The sequence below is a fragment of the Bombus pyrosoma genome, linkage group LG6 (genome assembly GCF_014825855.1).
Source record: "Bombus pyrosoma isolate SC7728 linkage group LG6, ASM1482585v1, whole genome shotgun sequence".
Taxonomy (NCBI): domain Eukaryota; kingdom Metazoa; phylum Arthropoda; class Insecta; order Hymenoptera; family Apidae; genus Bombus; species Bombus pyrosoma.
The window spans coordinates 16,930,035-16,945,682 of record NC_057775.1 but is presented as its reverse complement, the minus strand read 5'-3'; positions in this window follow the sequence as shown (position 1 = coordinate 16,945,682).

Here is a 15,648-nt window from a genome sequence, read left to right as displayed (position 1 = left end):
TTTTGATATAACCTGACAAGTGATAAGCGGCATCGACTATACACGTGACATACGTTTTTCTCGTGGAATTTGAATTTGTCATCGAAAAGTATTTTCGATGCGAAAAATTGAAAAATAATTTTGTTCTATATGTCAATCGGTTCGACACGGATGGACATGCAGGCGGAGACGAAAATAGGAAGAGGGAAAAACACTGTAATAAAAATGCTTTATTGTCTCTCTTGCGTTCTGCGAGTCTATTTAATAACGAAGGAATTGCGTCGCGCTTAAACATTTTTTCCCCGCTTAAATATACTTCCCGAAATATGAATAGCTATTTGGGAACGTCGGAGCCAACCGGGGAAGCTGAATAAATGCAGCTTCTCAAAAGGGCTGACGAAAGATTTAAAGTGTTCCGTTCTGTGATTTTGTAATTATTTTCCTCCGTAGTAGACGAAACCTTAAAACGGCAAGCAATCTCAGCGCACGAAGCCAGACCGTGACACAAAATTTTCAAAGTGTTTATAAAATTACGCCGGCACACGATGGAAATAACGTGAAACCTTACTTTTCGGGTAATATTCTGATCATTATTTAAGAGCCCTGCTCATGCATTGACCACAAATAATTCTTGTTGCAAACGTTTCGAAACATATTTTCGTCATTTAAAGAAAAACATTTATACTTTAAAATGTATATGAATAGATATACACTTCCGCTTACAAGTAACAATTAATAATTAGAAGCAAAAGTTACTACCGTTTCGTGACATCAACGATAATATATAAATTTACATTGCCCGTTAAAAAACGTAACAATAAGATATTTTATTATTTACCAAATACGTTACTGCATAAACATATTTACAAAGAAGTGTGAACTAATTAATCTTTGCAAATATTACGATATAATATAATATATTTTTAATATGAATATAATTGACTATATTAACAAAGTAGGGAAATAATGTAAAATATCAAAGAAGATTATTTACAATATAACAAAATTTAATAAGTTGCAATCGACCCAATCGAGTCAATTTACGGAATTTAGTAGAAGATTTGCGACAAAATCAAAATATTTTATTTCTAAGTAAAGAATAAAATAATCATAACTACATAAGAATTATCAATAGAATTACTGAAAATATTTCTCTGGCTAAATGACACGTATACACAGAGCGTCGAAATGGAGTGGTCTTCTCGAACTTTAAGTGCAGCTAGATATATTCTTTAACGGCTATCTATCTATCGAGATAACGAAAATGGAGCAGAGTGTCGTTTGCTCGATTTTTCTAGTAAAACGAGAAGAAGAGGTTCGAACGGGTCCACCGATGTATCCCGTGGGAATGCGAGCAGCAGTCGAAGTCAAAGTGAATTTGAAGCTGAAATCGGCCTGATCCCCGCAAGGTTCCACAGTGGAGCGAAGTTTCGCCGAGCAAATCAAAGATCAAGATAACTCGGTCGTTGAAATTTTAATGAACCAAGCTCGCGCACAGTTCCATCGAGAAAAGGTGGATCGATCAGTTGAATACGGCTAAATCTCGAAAGCTGGTTGAAATGAATTATTATCCCACGAGAAGACGTGGCCACGTAGTAGGTATGAATTACCTGCGAATCAAGATAACACGAGGGAAAAAGGAACTTGGATCGAATGTTCCCGATGTCGACGCAGATTTCAATAACATCGGTATTTAAATTACTTTCGAAACACGATATTAACGCGTACTTATTCTACAGGTTTCCCCTACATTTGCATATTAATATTATTTGTTCCCCAATTAATAATTGCTTTGCAGAAGCACCAACTTTACTGTTCCATATACAGGGTGTGACAGAACTGTAGAAGCAGACTTAATTAAATAGTAAGATTGCCGGAGTAAAGGGTAAATAAAAGAGAGAGAGAGAGAGTTAATTATTCCATACATACAAACATCTTGTTATAAGCAGTCGTAATAAAGAATTTCGTGATATCATTACTTCGAGGTAGAATTTAAGTAAAAGGTTGGATATATCTTATTCGTGTGTCCCTCCCACCATTTTGTTGTGACGCTGAAGCTGTATATGTTCAAATTAATTAATGAAATTTGCTCTTGAATATCCGGTTGTCAAATGTCGCTGTTTATCACAAATTAAATCAAGAATCTTTTAACTGAATTTCGACGAAATTACCTAATTTCTACTTTGCACAATCTTCCATTACGAATTGCCCATTTAAAATTTCGGTTCCATTAACAAAATCTGATTCATGAACTCACATATACTAATAAATTTTAGATATTTATGCAATTTCATATTTTCAAGATTTGTTCTACTCGCTGAACACTATACCGAGCGTTTTATTTTGGATTTATATATTTTTTGAATATTACGTATACTTCATGGCAATCACATTCTGTGCATCTCTGCGTTCATAAAATCTCACATAAATGCATAAAAATTTGCAGATTATTAATAAACCATACATCATTATATATCGCAAATATACATAAATAGCAAAAGTAGGAAGGAATTGAAGATCACAATGGCAGAACCGAAGGCGTATCCATTAAACCCAACGATTGGACCGTACATATCCGGTCCGGAAAGATTCATGAAGAGCAAAGAGGAGAGAAGAAGCGGATTGCCGCGTATATATGTACGTGCATGTATACGAAAGAGGGGTGTGGAGGGAGAATGCAGAATAAACAGTGCATTATATGCAATAACGCACAAAACGCCCCTACGGCTGTACAGCCATCTCCTTCGAAAGTTCCCGTACGGGAACGCGCACACGACCAATCCAATTAATTTTATTTTAATTACTGCATCGTCGAGCACACGCCGATTGTTATTGTTTCGACGGCGACGAATCGACTGACGGTTCGTTATTTTCCCGCTGACAATTTCTGTCTGTTCTCACCGCGACGAGAAAAACGGTCACTCGAATGGGAACCAAATTTTTTTAAAGTGTCCATAGACACTCTCCATTCATGAACGACAGATATACTCTCTGTTTCGTTTCTTTTCCTTTCTTCTTCTTTTTTCGTTTCGTTGAATAATTTTGATAATTCTATGAAAGATAAACGTCAATATCAATTATAAATATATAAGCATTAGAATATTCTGAAATTCTCTTGCACAATAACTTATTAACTGATATTAATGAATCGATGCAAGATTAATACAACAAGTAGATATCTTAATTATCTGTGTCAAACGACAGTTTACGTAAATTCGAAAGTTCGTGTCAAACCTGATGGTAACACTTTTCGCGTAATTCGCGTTATTTATACATGCGCTGCTAAGGCAAATATTTACAAGCAATCGTTAGCGCGTAATCATGTACGATTCGAGCGGGTTGTAGCTATCGAAGTGTTGTAATTACGTTAGCCATGTAAAAGTAGCGAACAATATTACCACACCATGCGACACGCTTAATGATCAAACAATGTTTATGTTAGTTATGCGACATTATTATGCTATTACCATTGTATCAAGTGGATGTGGAAGTGACGCGTTTGATTTTCGAGTAATACGTTAGTTAACACTATATTCAATATAGAAGCTAGAATTAAATTTATGTTTTATATATGAATTTTGGGTAAAACGTTAGTTACGCTATATTTAATATAGAAGGTAGAATTAAATTTATGTTTTATACGTGATTTCCCTTTCTTTCGTTAGATGCAATTTGAAGATAAAAATATAGATAATTTAAAAATAATAGATTTTAAATGTTTTAGGCTCGTTATAACGAAGAATTACACGTGATTTATATGTGAGAAAATTTTTATTACAGTGCATCATCCCTACATACGAAACTACCTACTACACGTGTATTCCAACGAATGCCACGATTCACATCTGCATGTATTACACATACGCGGAAAAATGCACCATCAAAATTCACACGAATGTTTGCAAACATTTACAAAATTTCAACCCTCAATAATTAAATTGAGCAGAACGATTACATTGATACGATCCTCTCCAAATGTAATTCGAACAGGCGAAATCAATATACTTTTAATTATAGTCCTGCACTTCCTATCGACGTTAACAGGTATCATCTGTACTCTGCTAGACGTCTTCGATCTCTGGTAGTTTTTGATATAAATAATACATGGTATCACCAGTAATTATAAGGGAAACATTTGCAAAATTTCAAATAAAATACGTCTTAACCCTGGACTGATACAGTGTTTTTCCGGATTATCAAACGTTGCAATGAGGTCTCTCAGATTTGGCGTGATTTTCCTATATTTGAACGTATAGAAAATTTTACAAAATTTCACTAAGATACTTTCAAATACATAGTTTAATGTAATAAAATTCAAACGTTTTAAGAAGATTAAAGAACTCTTTTATATATATATATATATTTCCAAAGTTTTCTATTTCAAGAAGTTCAATTATTCCTCTTATCTTCAAGAAGGGAATTTCAAATTTTACCTTACACTCTAGCATAGACATAAAACAGCAAGATCGTGTCTAAAATTCGACGTTACTTTTCGCAGTGTTCACTTCCACCGATACTTCATCATATGCCGTCAATTTCGGTATCAATCTCGGATGCACGTGGCAACGATAAATTACCACGGTGGAATCGCGTCGGCGAACAGTCGTGAAACTAAACGGAGGCTTAAAATGTCCCCAGGAGAGATTTACGGGCGCGAGAACGCCGTCGGAGACGATGAAACGTACATTCGAGGTAAGAGAACTGTCCTGGTGGCCCCTCGACGGATCTGTCCCCGAGGCCAGTCCTTTTAATTACCCGACGTTAAATTCTTTATCTGGCTGAAACAATGTGGCGGGCTCGTGTTTTCAGACTAAACAAACCCCATGTTGATACGCGGTAATAGAATAATCTGGCAGCTGATTCCGGGGATATAGCCCGCGGGGATAGAAACCCACACGATTTCTGCACCCGGTCTCTGCGCCTACATCCCGCAACGAAAATCAACCCCCTACCCCTCGGCTCGGTTTTGCCTCACCATATCCGTGGTGCACCCTCGTAACCTCGTACGGGAGAGGCCAAACCCCCTTCTCCACGTGTTTACACACTCTGTGGCTATGCCTGGACAAATGGTTTCCGGTGGGGGAAGAACGAGCAAGGAGTGAGTCTATGGGGTACGTTACCATGCAACGTGTCGTGACAATAAACCGCGTTTGAATTACAGCCACGAGGCTTCCGTGATCTTTCCTTTAATCGTTCGTGAAACACCGTTAAACCCTCGAATAGATCCGATACCTACGGAACCGATAGGTGTAGAGAGAGTTTCATCTTCGATTATTCAATATTGCAATTGAAAGGATAATTTCAAAATGATAGGGATATACGGTGATGGAGAGAAGTTGACTGGTAATGTGAATGATAGATTTAAGGGAAGTCTTATTTGTGACATAGATATAAATGGTTAGAAATAGCAACGAAAGATTCGAGATCGAAATTCTTGGATTGATGTAAATATAGTTTTGAAATGGCATCTACGTTTCTATATATTGTATGAGATAATTTGGATACAGAAAAAGGGAAAAAATAATTGATGTTTTATTGACATGTAAATCTAGAAGTGTGTTTTTCATTTCATTGTAAAATTGAAAAAAAGGTAGTGTGTATCTCAGAGTGCAAAATATTTTCATATTATAAATTTGAAAAATATCTCTAAATTCTAAAAAAAAAAAAAAAAATCGACCTGTATGTTGTACTACTAGACATAGATTTTAGATAGCAATATCATTTTTTCTCTTCCTCTTTTTCTCTGATCTCAACAATAGGCTGCTTTATTAGCTTCTGTTATTTATCATTGTATAACCTATCAATTTCCATCGCAACCATATAAATGAGAAAAACCTCCCTCAGCACCCGTTCTTCAGGATAATATGTACATGGGTATACTTACAGGAAAATACATGCACCGGTTGTTACGTGATCAATGTGCCTCGCAAAACATATAACTACAGGCGTATAAAATTTGAACATAGTACCATATCTCTCTCAAGTCCCACAATAGCGGAACGATTGAAACACGACATTCCAGCCAACGACTGTTTTATTGCCCCCGACAGATTCAATATAAGCAATGCGACCGTCGAACTACTCCCAGATACTACGCGGCAAGTTCTCCACCGTCTTTCGCTGCCGATACCTCCACTTCTATCGTCTTCTTACCTGAGTAGAAACGAAGAAAAAATTAATTCGCGACACAGAATATGAAATCGGGGACCAAAATAAGTGGACAGACAATGTCCAATACAGTCCAAATACAGATTGTCTACGAAAAAAAGAGTAAATATTAATTTCAATCATTTACTGAATAATCTACATACTATACGGATATACGTATAATATATAAAATTTAAGTATATAACAGCATCGCTACCTCCATTGAATTTCATTGATACTTACTTCCACTACCAGTCCATTTATTTTTGTATCTTACCGTGCAGCGAATAAACATAAAAATTCGATATTTCAAATATTCTTGAGATTGTTTCATTTTTCGACATTTTTGATACTAACGAGACTTCGAAATATCAAAAGTTCTTTTGTCTTTTGTCCTTTTTCCTTTCATATTTTCTTTTTTTTTTTTTAGTTGCGCCTTCTCTCCGTTTCCTTTGTCTGACCCCGTCGACGAATCAGATAGAAAAGAAAAGACAACGGGGCTGTGTAAAAGGACAGCGCACGATCCGTATTTGCAAAAAGGGAGTCTCTTCCTCGACGTTCACTTTGCGGAACGTTACCTGCTCTTCCTCGTACGTAACGAGATGACGTAGGAGGAAGTCGCGCGTGAAGAAGAGCGATGAACGCTGTTTCCTCGCTGCTGGTACCGGTCCACGTTGTTTTATTTTCTCGTTTCGCTCTCGCCATCCTAACGAGCAGTCTTCCTTTCTTCTTTGTCGGGATCTTTTTTCCAAGCCCCCGTTGAGACACCGGGGCGGAAAGAAGAACACGGAAACGGGCAAACAACCGCCTTCGTATTGAGAGTCATAAACTCTCGTCGCGCAGCTTTATGTAAACCATCGTTATCCTGATCCTCAGCCTTCTAGCATTTTCTTCTCCGCTCTTTAAATTATCTCGGATGCGATGCTCGTTTCGTTTAACGAGCGAGCATGCGCGTTACAAAAAGAATGTTTTAAACACGCCGACTTTTCAACAATACAAACGTCTAATATGTAATTGTTTTCTGTTTACTTCTCTCGTAACTGTAGCAGAAAATTTTGCGAAGCGCGATACTTAATCTGTCATATTATCCCTTCTCTTATTCGGCTAGATAAATCAATTTCACTTATCACTTATTACTTCATGGTTGATAAACAGAATTCAATTTCAAAATATAACTATAGAAGAGAATCTTCATGTACCAATGATTAAGATCTCCAATGTTTCAGTCTGGATTATAGTTCTTAATGTAAAATTAGAATTTACAATAGATAAAATATGCTGAATCCCTCTCGCAAGATAATTTTACCATTTACCATCGATTAATAAGCCCCGTAGTAAGTACTCATAACCGCATTGATCTTTAAAGAAAATCTGACTTTTCACCAAAAAGGATCTAATCCAATTTAAAAGAACGAGGGGGTAGTCTAATTACTAATTAAACTCTTTTCCTCGAACTTCTTCTCACCGAGGGAAGGTGGACTTCAACTTTTTATCGGTTTCGATCACCCTTCGGAAAGGTAGCCGGTTTTATTCGACGTTGATCTTCCCCTATTAAGGAAGACAGGCCGGATAATATTAATTTATAGGTTGATTAACTCGCTGTAACGAGGGACTAGCGTGGTCGGGCATTTTCAATGTTTTCTTGTAATCAAATGAAACGATGAACAAGAGCGTGAGCAGGTAACGCCGGGGGTGAGATTGAGTTTTAGGGTCGACTGAACTCACCTTTGTCGGAGCTGCTGTCGGAGCCTTTATCCTAAGGGATTTCATTTCCATTAGTGCACCGAAGAAGCTCAAACGAAGGAAACCTGCAAGAGAAATCCGTTCTACGTTAAAACCGTGAGATCAATCGATTTGAGACAGAAGATTTCATTTACTTTTATATTTAACGAGTCAAATTTTCGACCTTTCATTCCTTCAACTATCTTAATCAAATACTTTATAAAGACGTTGATGTTTTGTTATTGACAATAGTATCATCTTAGATATTTGCAAGTTAAATAGGTAACTATGTCAAAAATTGTTCGTTTAAATTTATGCCAAAACAGGATAAGGAGTGTCTACTAATGGCCACATTACCGGTTTCAAAGAAAGACTATCGTCCAAGATATTGACTTCCGGTACCCTTAATTGTCCACTGTTTGCACCCTAATCTCAAGTGAAGAAATCGAACACGAGTTATATACGCACGTTAGGCTATTATATTTTTAAATAGGATCCGTCTAGAACACAATATTTTTAGCATCAGCATTTTCTGATTCTGAATAAAATCAAACGCGAATTTATACTACTTCTTTGATATTAGCTTTGTTCAAGAAGTGTTCCATAATTCTATTTCTAGCTCGAGATAGTACACTCTAATAAGACTCTGATAAAATGATACAATTGAATTAAATCTTTTAATTCAATATAATGATTACGATTCATACGATTGAAATAATTCTCTCTTAAATCATACCGTTCAATCTCTTATCTTATTTTTCTTTTGAATAGCTACTTTAAAATAATAAATATAAATAATAAAATTATATCTGAAGATAAAAAGGAGAATATTCAATTTGTATTTAGTAATCTACGATCTTGCAATTTGGAAGCAGAGTTCAAGTTAAAATTGCTAAAGTGTCTCTTCCTCTAATCTGATTCATAAATCACACCGTGATTGTATTATACATACATTGTAAAACAAATTTAAATATTGGGTTAAATAAAAAAATTAAAGAACAGCTATAAAAAAGAAGCAGCAAATACATAATTAATTTCAATTCGGACTATGAATTATTCGATCACGCGTGGCTCGTTCGTCAGCCGGGTGAATCCTCGAAAAGGATTAGCTCGCCAATGAGAGAACGCGTTATCGGAGCAGTCAATGGCACCCGATTGCGTGACAGGAGTCAAAGCATTCGAAAGCAACGAGTCCTTCATTCGGGACGAGAAGAGGCAGTTAATAGCTGGAGGACAATGGAGTTGGGGTTGGCTGTTTCAAGGATGCTGAGAGTAAGTACCGGGGGGTAGGTTTGGTCGCAGGCGTGACTGTGTGAGACCCTCGCTGAGATAATTGAGCCGTCAGCTGCATGAGCCCCGAGCGCCATGATAGCGCCAGCACCACCACCCTCGCCGATATATTTTCTGCTCGAAGCGCCAGAGGAACACTTAGTGCACGCGACGAGAGTCCCGGTTCGAATTACCCCAAAACCATCCCTTCGCTCTTTGTTCGAATCGTTATGATAATGTCATCGTCCGATCTCTCCATCGGTATAAGAACTCGAAATTTTATTCGATTTATGGATGAACGATATTTGAAAAATTACGTCATATTTAAAAAATGATGTCAATTATATTTACGAGATGAATTTATCAATAATGCTTAAACAGAAGATGATTCAACCCTTTCGAGATGGACTTCTTTTTTTAATAATGAATGCAATAACGTGTTTGGTGATATGGTACTCCCATAATAATGGTCTGCGTACATTGTTATAAAAATTCATTATATCTTTTCAAATCATAAAGTACCGCGGTAGAAAATAAAGTTGTAACTTAATTAGTTACGAAACTAAAAGGATGATACTTTTAGAGGTTGAAATACGTGAGTATAATAAAATCTTCAGAATTTTGACTTAAATCTTTACGATTTTCTGTCCACTATATAATAGCACAGACCGTAAACTTTAAACAAATTCAAATGATACAAGTTGAGCATAATTTTTCAAATTTGATATACAATTTCATTGTTAATAAGATCCGTTTCATTGACGTCAGAAAAATAACAACAATTCGATTGTTTTCCTAAGAGTTGGAGAGGATTGTACCATTAGTTCCATAAGATTAACTTATTTAATGTTATTGTAATGCTTTATGATTTGTATAAAAAGATTAATTATTAATTATACATGAAATCGAGAAAATAAATAAACGAATGCGATTTTGCACGCTTAAAAATTTTAAATAATATAAAATTGTACAGTATGTAAGATATATAACCTAAGATATATAATACAACGATATAATCGCGTACGAAAGATGCAACGCGCATGTTATATTAATATAATTAACAGTAAAGTTAGCGTTCATTTAACACAACTTGTGACCAGCCGTGCAGAACTAACGCAACACTGATATTCTCTTCCAGGAATTATTTAAATCGGTCTCATCGTTAAAATAGCAAATCGGTGTAATTATATTATAACTAATGTTATTGTTATTATTTCGAAAAAAAAGGGAAAGCAAATTTCCATGCTTTAGCAGTGGTAGAAAAATAGGAAGATTGCTGTGTTATAACGTGTACCGTGAAAAAAAAAAAAGATAAAAAGTAAACAGAGTTGTGAGGACCGTATGAAGCTTTATTGTGAAAAAAACTTGGAACCTAAGTACTCGGCTGACGATTCGTTATAATCCCTGTAACTCGATGTAGGATTCAGTAATGCGAGCCGACGCGTGAAATCCCGACGGGTTTTCTCGTGATGAAAATTCAGCCTGAGAACCCTCGTAGGTATGCAACGATAGTCTGAATACGGTCAAAGTGCTGTGAAGGTCGGAAAATCTGCATAGTTCCATTCGTCCTTTGGAAACACCTAAATATCTTTGTGAATTTAACTCAACTGTCATTCTTCAACCTATTCCACAGTCAATGTTAATTTAACATTCTGTTCATGCGAATTCGAGTGATATTTCTTGGACCTCTAACTAGGTTATCAATTAATAATATTAGTTATACTCGTACACTTCTCTATATATGTTCGATTTTATAATTTCATTTCAAATTCTTTGTATCTAGATTGGTAGAACATAAAAATAGTTATCTCTCTCTATCAAATACCGTATAATCTACGAATTTCAAACTAATAAAAGTCATTTAACAACTCGATCGCTTAAAACGTACACATCGACAATTAAGTCCATTGTAAAACCTTGTGAAGAGAGCAAACCAAGGATCATTCTTATCGAAAACAAGCCGGCACCTTGCGAACGAACCTTCGCCTTAAAAAGGAAAGGTTCCCACGAGGGAACAAAATAATTTAACAATCTTTCCATATAATCTGCCGCCCTTTATCACAGTCCTATAAAACGCATAGTACATGTGTCGTTCGAGATAACGAGGAAAAAATATCATTGACCTTAAATGGAGGAGAGATCCATGTATCACTGTACGAAGACTTGAATAAGAACAGAAAGGAATTATCGTTCGAACGTCACACGAATTTCCATCATATTTTCCCCTCTAGCAAAAGAGGCGGACATCATTCAAAGCGTTATTGCAGACTTTTACAATGCGTTCGACGGAGATAGAAAAGAAGAGGGATAGAGAAGAAGTAAAAGAGAGAAAGAGGCAGTAATGCGGACCGATTATCCGTCCCTAGACACAGATACCTCCCTCTTCTTTTGTCACCCCTCTTCCTTCCAGTATTTCCCCTTGAGGAAGTTCCAGCGATCCCCTCCAAAACGCCTGGGGAGTCGAGAGGACTCGTTTAGGTAAGCTGCACATTCCAGAGGGATGGAAAAGTAGAGGGGATCCCGTGAAGTCTCGACGTCCGACGGGGATGATGGTTTCCGCGGGGGCCACACCCACCACCCCTAGAGACAGCCAATCACATCCATGGGCCGAAGGGTTACCAGCGATTCGAAAGCTGTCATCGTGCCAGACCTGGCTTTGCCTGGCGTTTCACGATATAAATCTAGAATTTAAGGTCTTAAAACGTCGCTATTCCCTCCAACGCTGCTCCTCCTTTTCGACGCTCAAACGGCCCTCCCGGTTTCACTGCGAACATTCCGCGAAAAAGATTCAACAAAAAGAATCCGCATCTGGAGGACTTCTTTCTCTCTCTCTCCCTCTCACTCACTCTCTCTCACACATAGCTGTTAACCGAAGCATCGTTTTCGGGGATTCTTTTGGAAATCCAGTGGTTTCTTCCAGAAGAGCATGATACTGGATATACTTTCGAAATATTTAACAATAGTTTTCTAATATGTAAGTATCATCCATAAACGTTTTATTTATATACGTCATAACGTTTATCCTGTTGCATAGTGGACTGAGAATTTTTCTGCATCCATGGAAAATTGAAAATCGCGGAATGTGCACGATATGCTGGAATATATAAAATATCGAAAATACAGTACTCTTTATAATATTTAATAAGTGAAAAAAATCGCTGATTAGGTTTCATTTCTTTAGTTGCATTCACAGAGATATGAGTCTGCGCTAGTATTCACAATTTCTGATCTCCAAAAATAAGTATTATATTGACACGTTTCTAAATCTTCCTTTCGATACTGAATAACGTTTAGAAAAGAAATAAACTTCATGTTAAAGAAACAAAGGAGAATAATTGACGAATGAGCGGGCAAATGTATACGTTGCAGTAGAAGATAATCAGTCGCATAATCATGACGACACCGACCAACGAAACCATTGTTATTCGATTATCATGTACATAAGGATTCCCATTCGCTAGTTAAAACAAGGATTCCCAATGTTGCTGTTCGTGCCAAAGGCACAGATGCATGCGGTGGCTCTCTCTCTCCTTCTCTCTCTCTCTTCGAATCTGAATCTGTTCGTTAATCAAGTCAGTAACTCAAAATGGCTTCCTGCCTAGTAACACCCTCGGATCGTCTCTTTTCGATGTCACCTCGGCAAATGCGGCTCTATCAATGCAGAATCTCTCGCGTCGTCGAACACGGTCTCTTTGATTTCCGCGATTACATTCTGAGTTGACAGGTGCGTGCTAACGTGGCCGGGGACGTTCCGTGTCGACACGTGTACACGTACGCATGAATCTGTCCACCGTTCCAACATTTCATCTGTCACGACCGGCTCTATTTTATTATACATTCGCGCCTTCGGGCTCTCCGTTCCAAGTATCGATTCGTCCGCGTGTCGTCCGGAAAAAGAGCTTTTTACTTTGCCCGATGATAATCGATGAAATAAGAGGAGACCAAGGTATTCGTTTAAATTATATAAGGAGATACGTTGTATCAGCGAATAGTTGATTAGGGTCGACACTTCCTCTTTTGGATGATTGTTATCGACGAATAGAGATATTGAACTTCTTTTGTAATACGATTAATAGATTATAATATTAATCTAACATATGACTTCCGTTTTTCTATTTCGCCTCTTTGCATTTTTGTATAACGTTCTTCATATCTATTTTTTTATTTCTTCTCTTTTTCTTCTTTTTCTTCTGTTTTTTACACTGTGCTTTGTATCATTGCATTTGTATTTATATACTCTTTTAAAATATTGTTTTTCACTGTTACAAAAAATCATTCTATTTGTAATAGAATCAGATTCGATAGGATTGACATGTGTGGATATATTCAATTATCTTAAGCTTTTTATCAATTTTCGAACTTAGGTGCTCATCTAAAAAGGAGAAATTCAGTTTACAATTTCAATTTACATCGACGTTCATCCCATACCGTAACTTTTATCGCATTTCAAATTTTATACCAGTGATACAAAAATAAACGGCACAGCCACTTCGCGGTATAATCTAATACATTTGCCTATTTCAGTTGAATGTGCGTACGCGAATTTTGATTACTACGAATTTTGATTACCATTCAATATCGGTATTGTAACCGCGGCCGGAAATAATAGAGAGACCTCGAAACCGCAGAACCACACGTACGTAGAACCATAAACGGACAGACAAATTGTCTTTTAATCAATAGCGTGCAATGAAACTAGATATCGGAATACTCTAAATCATCGCTATTAGCAAGTGCGCATATTTTGATCACTATGACCGCATAAATCAAGAGTTCTCTGTTCTTTGAGACAGAAATTTGTTAATAACGAAACGCTTATTACGCAATTACATACATTACACAACGCAAATTACATTTCTTTCTTCTTAATTGAAATATTTTAGAGGATGAATTGATATAAATTTTATGTTTCTTAATCGCTGCACAATGACTTATTATATTACATTCTTTTTCTTCAAATTAGAGATTTCTAAAGAGACGAAACATCGTCGTGGTATTATCGAGAAAAAAGGGAAAAAATTGAGAAATCTAATATATATGCAAAAATGTCGGAGCGATTTATAACGAGACTCGATAGATATCATCTGACAATCCCCGGCAATACGCGAGCATTAGGGTAGAACGTGTATGATAGAAGCGTTGATTCTAGGGATGGCGATAATAAAAGGGGTTGGTGTACGACCGCAAGCGAGACCAGATAATTGCGCTGTCAGAGACACAACCAGCTGGTTGCGCATTGATATCGACTACAATTCTCCAAACTATTATTTTCGCCTGTTGCCTCGGCTGATATATTATGCGACATCGCACGTCACAGTTCCCGATAAATCACATTCAATTTTCATTATTCGCGTCTCTCTCTGTTCGATTGAAAACGCGCGCACGCCAGATTTCGTTTCATTCTCAACGCTACTTAATCTGAATCACTTAACCATCGTAGTGAATTAACTTCATAAATATTTCATGGATGATAAAATAAATCTAGCAGAATTTAATTTTAGAATGCATAGCTATATACTAGAACTATGTTAGAATCGATAAATGAACCTTAAATAAATTCTATCTCGTCGTCGGTAAATAAACCACAGATCGTACAAAAAACAAGCAAATTCACTCTAGCTGAATATTCACAGCAACGAAGCATCGATAGGTCGTTGTAGTGCATTCGTTTATACCGGGATTAAATGTGCAACGGGCGCAAGCCACGTAAGTGTTATTGAGTTCATTTTATAAAGAGCATCCTTGGTAGTTCTTGTAGATAAGTTTCGAGGGCTTTAATAGACATTCGTATCATGAGAGCACCATTAACTCTAGATTACAGCGCTGTGGTATTTACACAGCCCAGGGGCGTAACGTAATACGTGCTGGGTCTCTTTCCTCTTCTCAACCCTTGTGCTTCTGACCAGGTTCCCTCTCTATCTTCCTTTGTACGTGTTTTCGTTCTCCCTTGTACTCCCTTTCTATCCTGATTTCCTTCTCTCTCTCTCCCTCTCCCTTTTCTGTCCCTCGTGCCATCACCGCATCATCCCTATTTGTTCGACTATCCCCTCGAAATGTATCACTTCGCCTCATTTAATATCGTGGGACGTAACCCGTAGTGACGCCATTGTTCTCGCTAACAGTGGATCACTGCTAAAATAATACCTGCTAATGGCTCCTGGTTTTAAACTGACAAACATTAGCCACGAGTGTAATAATATAATGCGAGATAACCCGGCAATGGCATAGTTGCTCGCATGCTGCCTTTATTCCCGTTGCTTGTACGCCTACCCGTAAATTCATCGTGTTTGCGTCTTGAATCACGCGGTACTATATGCGCTCTTTGAACATCGAGTACCGAACGAAGTGAGATCGAAGAGGGGTTGCAATCGTAGAAACGAGGCGTTGCTTTGACGCTCGTAATTCGTTTCGATCAATTGGAACGGTTCATTGGAAACGAGTCATCTTAATGTCTTCTGGATCGTTCTTGTGTTAATGATGTAGATATCGAATAGTGGCGTCTAAGATTATTTCTTCTAATACGATAGAAAT